Source organism: Pezoporus occidentalis, unplaced genomic scaffold (assembly GCF_034315485.1).
Source record: "Pezoporus occidentalis ecotype Australia unplaced genomic scaffold, CSIRO_AGI_Poc_V1 ctg25, whole genome shotgun sequence".
NCBI lineage: Eukaryota > Metazoa > Chordata > Aves > Psittaciformes > Psittacidae > Pezoporus > Pezoporus occidentalis.
The window spans coordinates 2,131,313-2,146,744 of NW_026914394.1; the positions used below are offsets into that span (position 1 = coordinate 2,131,313).

Consider the following 15,432-nt stretch of genomic DNA (forward strand, 5'->3'; position numbering starts at 1 on the left):
TCCTTCAGCATGGACCCTAAACTCAGCCTTGCCCAAGATCAGCAGTGGACAGAGAGCAGCATCTGCTTGTGCCCTTTTAACTCACGGTGCAGGCAGCCATGAAGCAGTTGGCAAGAAGGCTCTCTGCACTTGAATATACTTTCCTCTTGTATCTACTGACACTTGAAAAAAGGGAGGAAAAACCCTTGCTTATTTCTGCCTCATGCTCTCGTAACCCTGAGGAAAAACTGTTGGGAAATGGTTTGCCCACACCAGTATAGAGCTATCAAAGGCTAAAAATTAAAAACACCTCCTACAGAAGGGTGAATCAAAGGTATGTAAAGCTGAATACAAATCTGAACTTAAACAGGGTTTCATAACTCCCTCCTGAGTACAATTTGTGCTCCTGGATAGGAATGAAGTCTCATATTTCCAGAGAAGTGGGTGCTTTTGCTTGCTTCTTGAAATGCTTGGTTGAACAGCAGTGCAGAGCTGTAAAAATTGGTTTATTTTAATGCGCTTTATGGGTCTGATTGTTAACAGAAAAGGCCCGAGGGCTGTGTGAGTCTGTGCTTGTGCACTTCTGCACTAAACTTTTATGTGTGTGCTCTCCCACACTGTGTAAATGGTATATGTGACCACATGAACCACTTGTGCCCTAAGCAAGCTTCTGTTCAGGCACAATAGCAGCTCCAGTGTCAGTGTGGTGGCCACTGGCATCCAGAAGGATCTCCACCTTGTGAAACCCAGACACTAGGGATCTAGAAGCAATGGAGAGATTGTACACATGCAGAATATGTAAGTACAATCGAAAGAACATTGGACAATCAAAGGGTAAATGTTTCTACCTGTCATTCCCCTTGTAATTCCTATTTTCCTTGTTCTTGTCTTCCCCCAGTTGCTGACCAGCCCTTTCTTTCCGATTCTTCCTGCCTTTAAACCAATGTCAGGAACCCCAGATGTGAACTCTCAAACTCTGGGGTTTACAGATCTGTGCACAGATCCAGGCTGGATACAATTCAGTCAGAGTTTCTGCTGTGAGTCAGAACAAGAAAGCCAGGACTCAGCTTTTTCACGACAGCACTGCTGTTAATCTGGCCTTGGACCTGATTTGCCTGCTTCAGTCCCCTCTGCTTATGAACATTTGCCTTCCAAGACGGATGCAAAGAGCCTTCTTCCCAAATGAAGAAAAGGAGATGAAGCCCACTTGAAACAGCAGAAATCACAATATCAGACCGTACACCTTCAGCCAACTGCAGCATGTTGCAACTTGCAAATGTGTCACTAAAGGGCTGTCATTCCCAGTGGGTCTGTAGGTCTGCACACGTCTCCAAACTACAATATGTGGCTCCAGAGACATCAACAGAATAATCAAAAGCTAGTATCCATCTCATGCTTTCTTGATACTTCTCATCAACATTACTATGCTTAGCACAGTAAATAGATTTGTTTGAAATGAATGGTGCTTGGCACACAGAGGAGAAATAAAAACACAATCAACTTCATTTTTCCATGGTGACTGTTCTCCAGCTCACCCAAGTTGAGTTTTCCTGAAAGCTAAGTACTTTCTACCATAAGTGTTCCTGTTGGACTAGAAGATGGCAATGTCTTTCTTATTCAAAGAAAAAAGAATGGAATTAGTTCGTTAAGTGCTTCCAGTTCCTAAAGGGCAGGAATGATGATACGCTTTCCAGAACTTGGCACAGCCTCCTTATACTTTCCCTGGAAAAATCTGGTTTTGAACCACTGTAGTAGGGCTTGACTGGAGCCCAGAAGCCACCTACAGACAAGAGACCTCTGGCTTGTCCTCCATACTCAAAGAGCTGTAGAAATCCACAAACATCCATGTCCTACATCTTCAGAGGTGCTCATCAGTCTAGTGGATGTTCTCTAAATCGTCCTCCCTGTCCTCTTAAGGGGCCAAACAGCATCTGTGCCTGTCTTATCAGTTGGTTCTTTCTTCCAAATGCCTTATTAAGGATACCACAGGCAGAAGCTACATAGGAAGCAAATGATGACACAGCCTCACATGTAAGATATTAAACGTGGTAGGCAAAATGAAGTTCACATTTTACTGAATCTGACAATTTCTCTCATTACTGGTTTTGACAACAGTTTTATTGGGAAGGCTCCTCAGGGCCAGGACAAAGGTTTTCCTCACAGTCAGAGGTGGGGGAGCCCATCCTTCAGGATAACCTAGGAATCAAGAGAGAGTTCAAATCTGCCTGGCTCAAAGGAGGTATCAAAAAAGCCCTACAAGTGTGTTCCCCTCTGAACTTGTGCAGGATGGACAGGTCTCTCCTTCCAACTCACTTTTCTTATAAGCCAATATACTTCTTCCAAAAACTTCCATGTCAAAGAATGAGAGTTTTCAACATCACTGAAACCATTTTTCAGCAAGATCCTTCCCGTTTCTCTGACACACCTTTCACTCTCACATTGCTATGCCAAAAGCAAATGAGGCTTGTGTCCCATTGTGCGGGTGGGATGCAGAGCTCGGGCAGATTGCTCTGTGACCTGCTTGGTGGCAATGGCAAAGAATTCCTGTCCTGACTACACATCACATCCGAGTCCTTAGACGTACTCAGGCTCAAGGGAACTTCAGCCTGAAATGCTTAACCACAGACCTGGAAATGATTTTAAATACATTATAACAAATGTTGTTAATCACACCCACTCTCTTATAGTTTGGCCTGTAAAACAAGAATAGAGAGTGAAGAAGACTTCCTACTTCCCATATACTGGCAGCAAATGCATTTCCTGTGTTACAGAGCTATACATTTCACTAGGAAGGGATGCTCTCTAGTGGTTAGAGTATGAGATGGGAAAAGGAGACCTTAAGAATCTCACTTCCTGTCTCTCCTATCTGTATGCTGTGTATGAGGAGGCAACTCATCCCATCTCACTGTGCCCTGGTTTCCCTACACGTCTGGCTCACAGAAATTCCTCTTCTATATGGAGAAGGCTTAAATGATGTTTGCAAGTGTTTGGAGTGGAGGTTTTAGGCTAAAGTTAAGCGCTATTACTGAGTTGCATTAGGTCAGAAAGAAGATGGGAAAAAGAGAAAGCTGGTACTAAGAAAGAAAGAAGGGTCTGAAGTGCTCCTGTCAGCTCTTCCCCTGCTTGTTATTTTAAGTCACGGAAACTGTTCTTTAAATTGATTGCTCCTTATCTTTACCTAAGGCATCACAGATTTTTATATAATTAAAATTTCTTTGACAATTGCCCAGGATTTACAATGTAAAATGTTTCAATTCTTCTTATATTATGTCTTGGCATCAAAGAATCTGCACTCGTTTCCTAAGTATGGGATAAAGATGATTTCTAGTGGGAGACAAATGAATCAAGACCTTGACACCCCTATTTTTTTCTTTCTCTTTTTCTTTTCCTTTCCTTTTTTTTTTTAATACATCTGGTTATTATTGAACAGAGGCTTTCATGTTTTAATGATAAATTGTCTTCTCCTGCTGTAACAATGTCCCCAGACGGCTCGTCTTGGCTGAAATGTCTTCTAAGAGCATCTGCTTTTGATCTATAGGGGTTTTAAATCTTTGGATCTAATCTCTAGCCTGACTGACTTGAAAGCTGATTTCCACAAAAGCAGAGTGTGAAACTTGTAGAAACCCTTTAGTGGAATCACTTGAAATTGTTTAAAAGACTGTACTGACAATACTCAGTATGTCCTTGTGACTGTTTTCTGCATATTTACATATATACATGATATAAAAAAAAGTATAAGAAAGAGACATAAGAAAGGAATTTCTTTTAACAAACGCTTCAGTGGTATTTCCATGTAATCTGCATATGTTATGGCTTAATACTCTAATAGAGAAGGACTGGAAGCTTTCCAGAGCACAGTATTTATGCCATGTATATCAATTAAGATAATTGCCAATTATATTGATATGTCAATTAAAGTCAAGTGACTTTTAAAAGAGTTATGCCTGCTATTAATTTAGTTACATGCCTATACTGTAAGTATATTTTTAAGGGCTGATCTCCAATTTCTCAGTATCATTCACATCCAGCACATCCAGCACATAAGCACCATGTTCATTTTCCTCTCCCTGATCCACTTTAGGCTGCAGCTCTATAAAGACAGAGAAGAGAAAACAGCAAGAAGACAAGACAGAGAGCAGAGCTCCTTCCCTTGGTGGCATGGTGCTGGCACAATGTCTGCCTTCATTTGAAGCACGCTCAGTAGATTTTGATTTCACCCCAGCACAAACGAAAATCGGGGCTGGCTCGTATACGCATGAGATTTCTGTGGCTAAGTAGAAACCACTGTGGTCAAACGAAATAGAACTTCATAATACTGCAATAGATACACTTATTTGTGTGTGTTTGTGTATGTGTGTGATAAATATCCTCCAAGAGTTCATTTGTCTATCAAACTCTACACAGCATATTGCAGTGCATTAACAACAGTGACAGACAGACCCTAAAGGGCTGAGAGTTTAGGTTTTGCTGGGATTAAACTGGACAAATTCAGGATAGTTTGAGCAGAAAAGCCCTTCTGCATGAACCTTCTGGTTAGAATATAATGGAAGCCAGACCCCAACCTCCCCAGCTTGAGGTTTGCAAAACCAAATCATAACAGCTGATGAGGCTTTGCTAAATCAAAGCACCCCCTGTTTTCTCAGCACAAAGATGAGATAAAAGGGGAATCTATTAAACCTTTTACTCCTCGCACCTTAGCAGCAGTGCTGAAATAACAACCAAATGGAGATATATCTCCATTACCTTTCATTTACAGCCTGCATTTCCAAAGAAATAATCTTGCTAGTGAGCTTTGAAAGCCTCAGAATGCAGCCTCTCCCAAACCATCCATAGATTTCCCCATAGTTCATGGCTCAAAATGAATTTTCAGAGGCTCCACCAAAACTTCTAACTATTTCTGTGGCTGAGTGGGCCAGAGACATGACGGAAACAACCATTTCATAACCTTTCAGAACTGCTGCTTCTATCCAAACCCAAACTCCAAAGCAGGGATGGGATGTGAGAAGCAATCAAAAACAACACTGGAGAAACATGAATCCATCCTAGTAGGAAGGCTCAGCTTGGCTTTGGGTTTGGTCCCAGGCATGAGGAAATACTCAGGGAAAGTAGAGTTATTTCCTTAGATTCATTTGCCCATTTCTCATTAACAAAGCATTTTGATACTCTGCAGTGCAATACCTTGCCATGGTTTCTGACTCTTTGAATGGAAATCAAGTGAATTATTTCTAGGATGCTATAAATCTGGAGTGAAAGAACAAATAGCTGGGATGGAAATAGGCAAGAAGCCTCAGACTGAGCCAAGAGGCTCACTTACTCTAGGAAATGAGCACTGTGGAGCACAGATTTTTTTCTCTCTCTTGCAAGATGACCACCAAGTGATAAGATTCCCCCTGGACTTAGTGTTAACTGAAGCATCATGCATTAAGTGAGTATTTTATGGGGAACTTACCAAACTGTGCCATTATGCACATTATATATTACCAACTTGTGCCATTATGCACAAGTTCTTCTGTTACCACAACTGTGATTGCTTTGACCCAAAGAGATGTCATGCTCCATCCCTGGCAGTGTTCAAGACCAGGCTGGACGAGGCCTTGAGTGACATGGTTTAGTGTGAGGTGTGCCTGCCCATGGCAGGGGGGTTGGAACTAGATGACCTTAAGGTCCTTTCCAACCCTAACTATTCTATGATTCTATGAGCTAACCGGGGAGCCAAGAGCTCAGTTGAACATCCCCTCCCCAGACACTTTCTCCCGTATCTATGAGAGCTGTTACTAAAGGGCTTGGTTTGTGGGGTGATGAAGGAACCAAGATGAAGTAACTCCAGCTGCCAAGCAGAAAAGACAATTCAACACAGCTTTCCCAAGCTAGTTTCTGGCAGGGACATTAGGAACTGTTACTGCCAACCGCAATCAAAGGGGAGATTTGACTGCACATGACCCCAAACTTCCTCTAAATTCAAATTTGAGCTACTCAGTTGTCAGTTTGATTGCTTTGCTGTGGATGCCACTACTTCTATCTGATTGTAAATCCCCCTGTCACTTAGGGTATCATGTAGAACATTTCTGATGGTGCATGCAGAGTGTTTGTTCTTAAATACTACAGCAGAGAAGAGGCCCAAGCATCTAAGATTACCCCGGTGACAGCGCACACAGAGATAAAGAACAAGCAGACAGGATGCAAGGGGGCTCCCAGGGACAGAGAGGATGAAACACTTGGTGCTCCCCCTGGACAAAACCACTGCAAGGAGATGGCAGTGGCATCAGGGAGGAAGAGCCCAGTGCCTGCCTTACTCTGCCACATGAGTTTAGGACCATCTCTGCCCCTTCTACCATACGGACAGGTCAAGCAGAGTGGGCATCCACTGCCATGAAGCACAAGAGGTCTTTGTGGAGAGTCAGCATGGGGCACCCATCGCTTCAGCAGGGAGTGTAAAGCCAAACAGCTGGCCACAGCTGGCAGCACACTTATCCCTTCCATGCTGCGGTATCACTCTGCAGATTTGCTAACTCTCCTGTTGAGTGCAGTTACGCATTAGAACTGCTAATACACAGTGATTTTGCCTTAAGCTTGAAAGCACCAGAGGTTAAACAGATTTTGATATAAGAGCCTACAAGGAACACTCTATTTAAAAAGCCTATGCATCACTGGCTACAACTGAAAGGATGATGAGTGGTAGGAGGAGATGAAAGGTGGTTCAGACATGGGTATGATGACAACAGTAAAGCGAAATTAAATACACTGCAGGGAAATAGAAGTCATAATCATCTTGGGTTTGCAGCTCATGAACAGTGAAAAGCTTATGTGATGAAACAGCAGGTAGAAGTGCCTTGAGACTCAGGTTTTAAGGCCCCAAGAGTTTAAACTTGACATTCAAGCCTTTTAAAGTTTTATGAGGGCATCCAATAATTCCTCCTGCTCGGCCCCCACACACCCTCCCCCCTGCCTGATGTGCCGGTTGTTTGATTTACACACCTTCCTGAACGCACAATGAATTCCAGGGAAAGCATGCAGAAACCATTGTAGGTCTGTAATTAAATAGCCTTCATGCAGCTTAACCTCTCCGATAATGAATGTCCAGATGCAATTCAAAAGGCCACTGCACCTTTGGCTGGTGAAAACTGATGCAACCTCGCCGAAGACTACAGATTCCAGGACAGATTTTATCCAGACAAGTACAGTCCCAAACAGCTGTCTGCTGGATGCAGGCAGGAAAATCTTGCTAATCCACATAGGGCTAATTTATACGCTTGAGCATCCTCCCATGAAAATTATTAGCTCAACAACACACGCTCCGCTAGCAAAGGCTTCACAGCACAGAACTACAGCTATGTGTCTTCCACTGCCACCCTTCACTAGTTCCTCTGCTGTGCAAGGATGTGAGCTATTCACCAGAAAGGCAAAATGACAACAGCAGCTTCATTGACCATGTCAGATTAACCAACAGGACAGCAGAACCTCTACTTAAAATACTCCTGTGCTAATTTTGTATGTGTTCTAATTATACTAATGGCTTTTTTAATTAGAGCATGCTAATTATACTGAAATTAGACACGATTATGTTAATTACCTAGCTCCGCACTAATGCCACTTTTATTAGATACACATCTCTTATTTTAGTCTTTAATAAAACTGATGATTCTTTTAAAAGTATTGAAAGCCATGAGTGCCCTTTCTCCCTTTCTTTCTTTCTTCCCACCTTGCCCATTGCTTCCTTTGGTGTAACAGAAAATACAGATGGTCAGTGCTGTCAGCCATAGCCACCCTGTGCTCACCAGCTCATCAGCCATCCTGAGATCCTCAGTCTGATGAGCACAGTTTGAGAGACCTAGCAGCTATTAAAGCAGCTTCAGGACTGGCAATAAAAACGCAGCACACACGTCCTGGTCCTTCCCTACTGCCATCACTCACAGGGCCAGGACTCATAGACTCTACGAGATGACTGCAATCTATACAAACATTTGAAAGCTGGTAACACACAGCCTAGAGTGCCACAGAACACAAGCAATTGTGAGCTCTGGAGAATGCACCCACAGTCACAAAAGGCAAAATCCAGTCTTCTAAGAAGACACAGGAGAGCTGCCGTGCCTCAAATTGTGAACACAGACTCACAAGCCAGTATTGTGCTTGAGGCATAATGAAAAAGAGAAGTTTTCTATCATAGAATCATAGAATGGTTTGGGTTGGAAAGGAACTTAAGATCATCCAGTTCCTACCCCTGCCATGGACAGCGACACTCACACCAGACCATGTCACCCAAGGCTCTGTCCAACCTGGCCTTGAATACGCCAAGACTCCATTCATTCAGCAAAACTCAAGGGAAGGTTGCTTTGCTCCTCATGTGAAAAAGCATAGCTCAGGACTAAACATCCCTTGGAGCATGCTTGATATTAAGATGAACACAAAGATGGGTAGCACATCTCATCCATGATGGGTTACTAGCACATGGGGTTAGGGACAGAAAGCTGAGCTCCAGAAAGGGACAGAGTGCTTTGTGACAGATGATTATTGAAAAATGGGTGTGTTTGCAACAGTACATATAGATTATTAGGTAGAAAGAGAGGTGAAGTGCACCTTGGACCTGAACTCCTAACACACTTACACAGATGTTGCATCATCTGTGGTCAACAGTCAATAGCTTTGGCCACGCTTTGGCAACTTCTAACCAATCATACTGGAATGTTTTTGTGCAAGTGTTTTTCAGGACAACTCAAACTTCTCTTTCAATGCTCCTTATAGCCTAATTTCCTTTGTCCTATCTAACTGTGCTTCCTTTGGATCTACCTGTCTCAGTAGCTCTCTAGTAACTTTAAATGCCCTAGGCCAGTTTCCATCAAAATGATGGGAGAGTAAAGCCGCTAACTCCTACACCTTTCATGAACAGAAATAACCAAACACAGGAGGAACAAAAGGGGGGAGGAAAAGCTAAAATTCACTACAGAAACAGCATGGCTGCAGCACAAAATCAACCCTTTCTAGACACTAAGAATCCTGCCAAAAATAATTTCCACTGGTCACAGTGGGTCAAAGAACAACAATGACTTGATACAGAACAAAAAGGTGATAAGGATTCTGCTCAGCATCTACAAACATAGTTGTGTAAGTCTGTGTATAGATACACTGTGCCCAGGGGAGAGATCTTAACAACTTACAATAGCCACATGGCTCCAAATATCAGGTCTGATTCTGTATGATCCACTGAAACAACACTTCTCTCTTTTTTTTGCAGATGTATCCTTGCCACAGCTCCAGTTACTCAGGATGTCCCTATAAACCTACTTCGGATATCTCAGCTGCCTAACAGGCTTGCTGCACCCATGAGACACGGGTTTTGCCTTCCAGTGTCAACACACCATTAAACATGCCCACAAGCTCAAGTGCTTCAAGCACGCAAACTGGGAGAAAGTCAACAAACAATAAGGACCAAGCTTCTGCTCTACAAAGTGTGAGCCAGCTCTGCCTTTGATGCTATGCACAAAGTTTCCTTGTTCTTGTTTTCCTAATTCCTGCCCATCTGATCCCAACATAAGGCCAGTTTCAGCCATTGACAAAATATTTCCGTGTCTATTCTATCTATGTCACAGCTTTCTAGAACCACAGATAGCTTCAACCTAGCAAACGACAACTGAGAGGCAGTGACATGCCCTCTGCGTTTGAAAATAAAACACAAGAGCAATCAGCTTCTCTCACCCACAGATATCTATCACTTCATGCTGGATGGCTGCTGTGTTGTTTTATTCTGCTTTTGATGATCCCCTCTTCGCTCGTGATCTGGCCAAGACGTAGAAATACTGGGAGCATCTGAAAGAGATTACCACTCTGCTGCTCTAAAAGAGGCTTCAGATAGCTGATAGGGCAGAGGAAAGGGATGGAATACCCTTAGAAACCACCATGATCTCATTGAACTTAATCATGTATTTCATGTCCCTCCCAACAACAGGCAAAACACAGTTGTAGTGGTCTGGGGATCACACAGAGGAAGAGAATGTTAATTCCATTAGAGTCAATTGGGGGAGAAAAATAATCTTCCTGCAAAATTAACAAAGAAAATGAAAAGAAATAAATCTTAGTGCAGTGTTTGTCTGGGCATGTTGTGTGTTGTGTTCCCTTCTTCTCCAGAGACTAAATTCCCTGCTTAAATCTTCCACAAAGCACCAGGGTGGTGGTTGTTTCCTGAGGCTCTCTGGCCAGCGAGCCTGAGGAGAGGTTTCTGTAGCTGGGCACTTGACCCACAGAGGTTAACCAAACTACAGCTCCAAAGGGGATATTATAGAAATGTACCCAAATTGAAACATTACCCTTTTTTTTTCCCTGAAACATCCTCCTTTTCAGGATTTTTAAGACAAAACAAACAGTTCCCCCCCTTGCTTTCCAGAAGCAGACCCTTTCCCACAATAAGAACAGCAACCCAGAGCATGTTTAGTTTTGCCATTTCACGGTCCCTGGCTGGCTCCGGGTCCAGCCTGGCCGTGTGCAGCCTCCAGAGCACCAGCCACAGCTATGCTGGCCTGTGCCCAGGCTGTGGAAGCCAAAGCTGCTGCTCCTCCAAGCTTCCCGGCCCATCCAGCGCTGCCCACGTGCGCGGGGTGAGGAATGCGGCAGCTCTGTGGACTCTCAGTGTGGGTTGCCCGCACTAGCTTGGCACAGCATTCGGGCAGCATACTTAACACGAATCCTTTTAATTTTCCCCTTTCTTCATAATTCAGGGAAAATACAGAAGATTTTATTTGACACAGCAGCAAACTTTAACATTGCGGGAGCTCTTATTCTCCTTATTCCCACAATCTTCCCCTGCTGTGGCACTAGGCAGGGGGGAAAGGAAGGAGAAAGTCACTTTTTGAACTGCAGAGAGATCCTTCCAGATTCCAGTCACTCCATTTACGCCCCTCAAAAGAAGACAGTGTGCAGAGGGCGTTTTGCCTTGAAGGAAGGACTTCAATTGGGTTTGCTAATAAAAATTATGGAAGTTGCTTAGATGGGGATAAAAAGTGATTTTTCAATTGGCCTTTTTCTTTCCTCTGTAGGCTGGAATAGGAAAACCTTACTCATCCTCAAGAAATCCACTGGGACTTCCTGAGGTATAAAAGACTTTACAATAAGCATTATGCCTCTGTTCATAAAGTATAAAACCAAATGAAGAGCAGTTTGCTATTTGGATAATCATTTCTCATCCCAATCTCTTGGGGATGGTTTTCTCCAAGGGGTAACGCCTGTGGTTTTGTTTTCTCTTTAAAAAGCACCATGTCCAGGGATTTTCCAGATCCATTTCCAGGGAAGCAGATTTTCCTGGGGAGGTCTAGAATTCAGTGGAATTTTAGGAGCTGCCAATGATTCCTAGCCAGAATCTTTAAAAGATTTTGAGATTTTTATTTTTTTTGCTTACTTTTGTACCAGATGGAATTTCCTAATTTTCCCTCCCACTATTTTTTCCTTGTCACCTAAAAAGACAGATGTGTTATTTCACAATGTTTTATTTGAAATGTCTCTCTCCTGAAGAAAGAGCAATAGTCTGGATTTTTCTACCAGCTGCAGGAAGGAGAGCCCACATTAAGCCTTTAGAGTTCAAATGTCAGCTCACATGGTTGAAATCCAAAGCCATTTGTCAACAGGATACATCTTCACTAATTTTATATGTGCAACAATAAGTCAGGTATAAAGCTGTATTGAGAAACTTGCTGGCTTTAAGGACTTGTTGCTCAGGAACAGTAGTTCTACACCACTGAAAATTGAAGAAACTACCTTCTCTATTATTCCATTGGGATTTTTTCACAGTCAGCTCATCAATCTGCATTACATAAAGTGTCACTATTCCCTTCACCTTGGAAAACTCTGTATTTGGCTGAGACCCATTCCAGGTAAATACCACTGCCTAGTAAGTAGGTCTTAAATCTAAGGGGAACATCTATGTTCTTCCCAGGTTCACTGGAGAAAGATAGACCTTGCCAGAAACGATTCAGGCCAAGGGTGGCCTCAGCCAGCAAAATTCCTACCCCTGGAGATTTAGATCAGATATTAGGAAGTTCTTCACTATGAGGGTGCTGAGGTGCTGGCACAGGGTGCCCAGAGGAGCTGTGGCTGCCCCATCCCTGGCAGGGTTCAAGGCCAGGTTGGACGGGGCTTGGAGGAACCTGATCTAGTGGAAGGTGTCCCTGCCCGAGGCAGGGGGGTTGGAACGGGATGAGCTTTAAAGTCCCTTCCAACCCAAACCATTTGGTGATCCTGTGATTTTCAGAGCTTGAACAAGGTCTTGAGCAACCTGACCTGACTTTGAAGTCAGTCCTGGCTGGAGTGGAATGCTGGACTGGAGATCTGCAGATCTCCCTGCCAACCTAAAATACTCCATGCATTAATGAAAGAAGCTTTGCAGGAGCTGGCATTACAGAAAGATGTGCACAAAGTGCCCCATCAAAACAGTTTCCAAACCACATAAGGCAGGTATCATCAGAGAATTCACAGAAGAGAGCCTGAGTTGCCAGATCAGGCCCTTCCAGGTAGTCAATCAAATTCATTATCCTCTTCCTGCAGTGGCCAGCAGCAGAGGCTTCAGAGAGAAGTGTGTGGAGCCCCACAATAAATGTCGTTAGAATAACACAACCAAGAGAGAAATTCCTTCCTAATCCCAGGCAGCCAGTAATGGGTTGATGCCCTGAAGCACATGGGTTATTATCCTCATTAGATTTACACCTATGCAGCGTCACTGGGGATGTTCTCATTGCCCATGCCAAGGATGTGTTTTCTTGGCAGACATCTGAGGTGATACAGAGATTGCTCAGGCCTTTCCTACTCAAGCTAAGCTACTGCATGCCAATAAAACCTTTACACCACACCATCCTGCGTTAGGCAATATATATTTATACAGTCTGTGTGGTAACAGTAAGGTGTTTTTTTTTAAGAGGCAGAAGTATGTAATAAATGACATCCCTTCAAACACACACAGACTTTACATTTCAGCACCTTCTGCCTTACAGTCCTCCTACAACCTCAGCTCCTATATTCTGTTATGAAATTTATGGGTTTATGCATACCAAAATTGTGTGTGTGTGGACTGTTACCGTCAGGGTGGTCTTGGAGAAAAGAAGCAAATAAGATGCTCAAATTTGATTACAGGATATAATAAAAGTCAAGACTTCTTCAAGCTCATTCTCATATAGTCCCTTGGAAGATGAAGAAAAAAAGTCTTTCCTTCTTTCCCTCCCCCCCCCCCCCCCCGCCTCCTTTTTCTATAAAGGAACTGCTTTCTCCCCACCCAACAGAGCTGGCAGTGATAGCCAATTTTCCTGTGTTTGAACCTTTGAGTATGCACTTCAGAACCTCACGTGGTGAAAACTAACCCCAGAATACCCAGGAGACAGCTGAAAAACCCATTTCAAGGGCAATGCTTTGATTTCTTCACATACACAAAATTGGACTTCTTTTTTTTTTTCACAGTCAGGGAAAATCTCCAGTCTCTGAGTGAAGGGAAAACTGCAGCGATTACTCCTGCCTTTAGATGGCTGGATAAATATTTACCCTATAAGACCATATATTAAGGAATGAGCTTTTTCTTTTTTTCCCTCCCCAAAATACTGTTTCAGTGTCTCGGCAGCTGTGAATGGTCCTGGTGTCTCTCCCAGTGTGGGCGTCCATTTTGCTGATGCATCATCTCGCCTTTGCTGGAAAGGGATTAGAGACCAACACCATTAGCATCAGTGGCAAAATTCCCAGGCGTTGCTTCACTGTGCCCTACATCTTGTGTTGTCGCTTATGCCTGAGCAAAATAAACACAAGAGTGGTCAAAACACGCCACTGAGACAGAATGAGAACTTTCTGCACCCACCTTGCCCTTATTTTTCATGGTTATAAATGATTAACCAAGGGGCCAGGCTGTGATGGTTGAGACTTGACAAGTTCTGGTTGTGTAGCACCTAACACGCAAGGGGCTTCCCATATGAGCTACCGAGCAGGTCCATCACCCTCCCTCCTTCACATTAGCTTCAGAGTTAGTCCAGGAAATTCCTCTCCCCATTCAAAACAAGTACACATATATAGCATTTCAGAGCTGTTATTTAGCAGATTCTCTAATTTTCATAGTCCCTGCAGAAATGGACTTTTAATCTCTCTTTGCAAAGGGAGGACCAGATTGCTGTAACTCCACTGATGTTATATAGTATTTTACCCCACAAGAAGTCCCATTGGAACCTGTGAGCAAGAAAGCCATCTGGTCCAAGGAGAACAAAAGCAGTAAGAATGGAGCTGCCAAATGGCACTGGTTGGCTTCCCTCAAGATACTTCTCAAACCCAAAAGAAGCCCTTCATCATGACAGAACCCTTTTGCGATAGTATGATCTGGCCACTGCTGCAATGAATAATGAGATGGAATAAGTGCAATATTTGTAAGAAAAATGCAAAGCAGTGAATTAAACATTGTTTTCTTTGTTTTCTTGGGGAAGATTGCTGTGTGGAAAGAAAATGACAAAAAGCTTATGCATTGGTGACAGCTTGAACTAATTTAGATAAAAATACAAACTTTTGAAACGCAAAACCCAAAGACGAAATGAAAATTTGCAAGGAAAAGAAAAATGGAGTAGATTTCTGCCATTTCTGCAAGCTCTTGAAAAGGAAACTGAAGTTTAACTAAATGTTGTACAACTAATTGATCGTATTTACTTCTTCCGTAAGAAATTCCCTGATGCTAGTGGATACAACATCATACAACACTGTTCTAAGAGGTCATTTCCACAGCAATTTTTACTGGTAAGAGCTATTGTTGGTACATAATACATAATGAATCACAATAAAAACCCCACAACACCGAAGTCTGAAAGAAATAACAAATTGTTTTATCACAGAACTGTTTCTACAATGCTAAAGTAGTGCCAACAACAGCATTTGCTGATGATGAAATTACTATTTCTGTTACAAGAGAAGTTATATGATGTGCATGAAAAAGCAGATTCTTCCATTTCTAGGCTATTTACCCTGGGAATTAAATTATGTTTTCCTATATGACAAGCTTTATTTAGAAAGCACTATGGATTTCAGCACAGCCTCTCTCTTTTACATTCATTCAAGCAGCAGTGATGCTGGATGACTGAATGGCATGTATGTAGGCTACTGGAATGACAGAGAGGGAATTTTACCTAAGCTTGCTTTCAGTTTTCTTCTCACCAATACACTTTGCATTCTTGCATAGAGCAGGATGGTTGTAAGCATTGTGAGACAGACAGAGCATTCTTCCTCTTTTTGGCCAACAAAGTTTTCCTGCAATGTTTTGTCCTCAACGTAACATCTTTTGCTCATTAAGGAAACCTGGGTTTTCTCAAGGTGGATTTTCCTTCTCTCCTTGCTTCCACTCCCCCTACCCACCTCAACCCCAACTTCATTCATCAAATGAGGGGAAAATGAAGCAACTCTGGTTCACCATTAAGTGCCACAGGTCTCCAGTAAGAATATAGTATAGCTACTATGTTCAGC

General features: G+C 42.9%; 1 protein-coding gene and 1 long non-coding RNA gene across 4 annotated transcripts in view; one reads left to right on the top strand and one right to left on the bottom strand.

Annotated features, from left to right (window-relative positions):
- The window catches only part of TRABD2B (TraB domain containing 2B), a 290,727-nt gene that overhangs the window by 211,819 nt on the left and 63,476 nt on the right, over positions 1-15,432 (bottom strand). The window lies entirely within an intron of this gene.
- On the top strand, positions 430-10,058 carry LOC134165869 (uncharacterized). The gene is made up of 2 exons (XR_009965665.1): positions 430-777; positions 9,209-10,058. It is a non-coding gene; the product is annotated as an uncharacterized LOC134165869 (long non-coding RNA).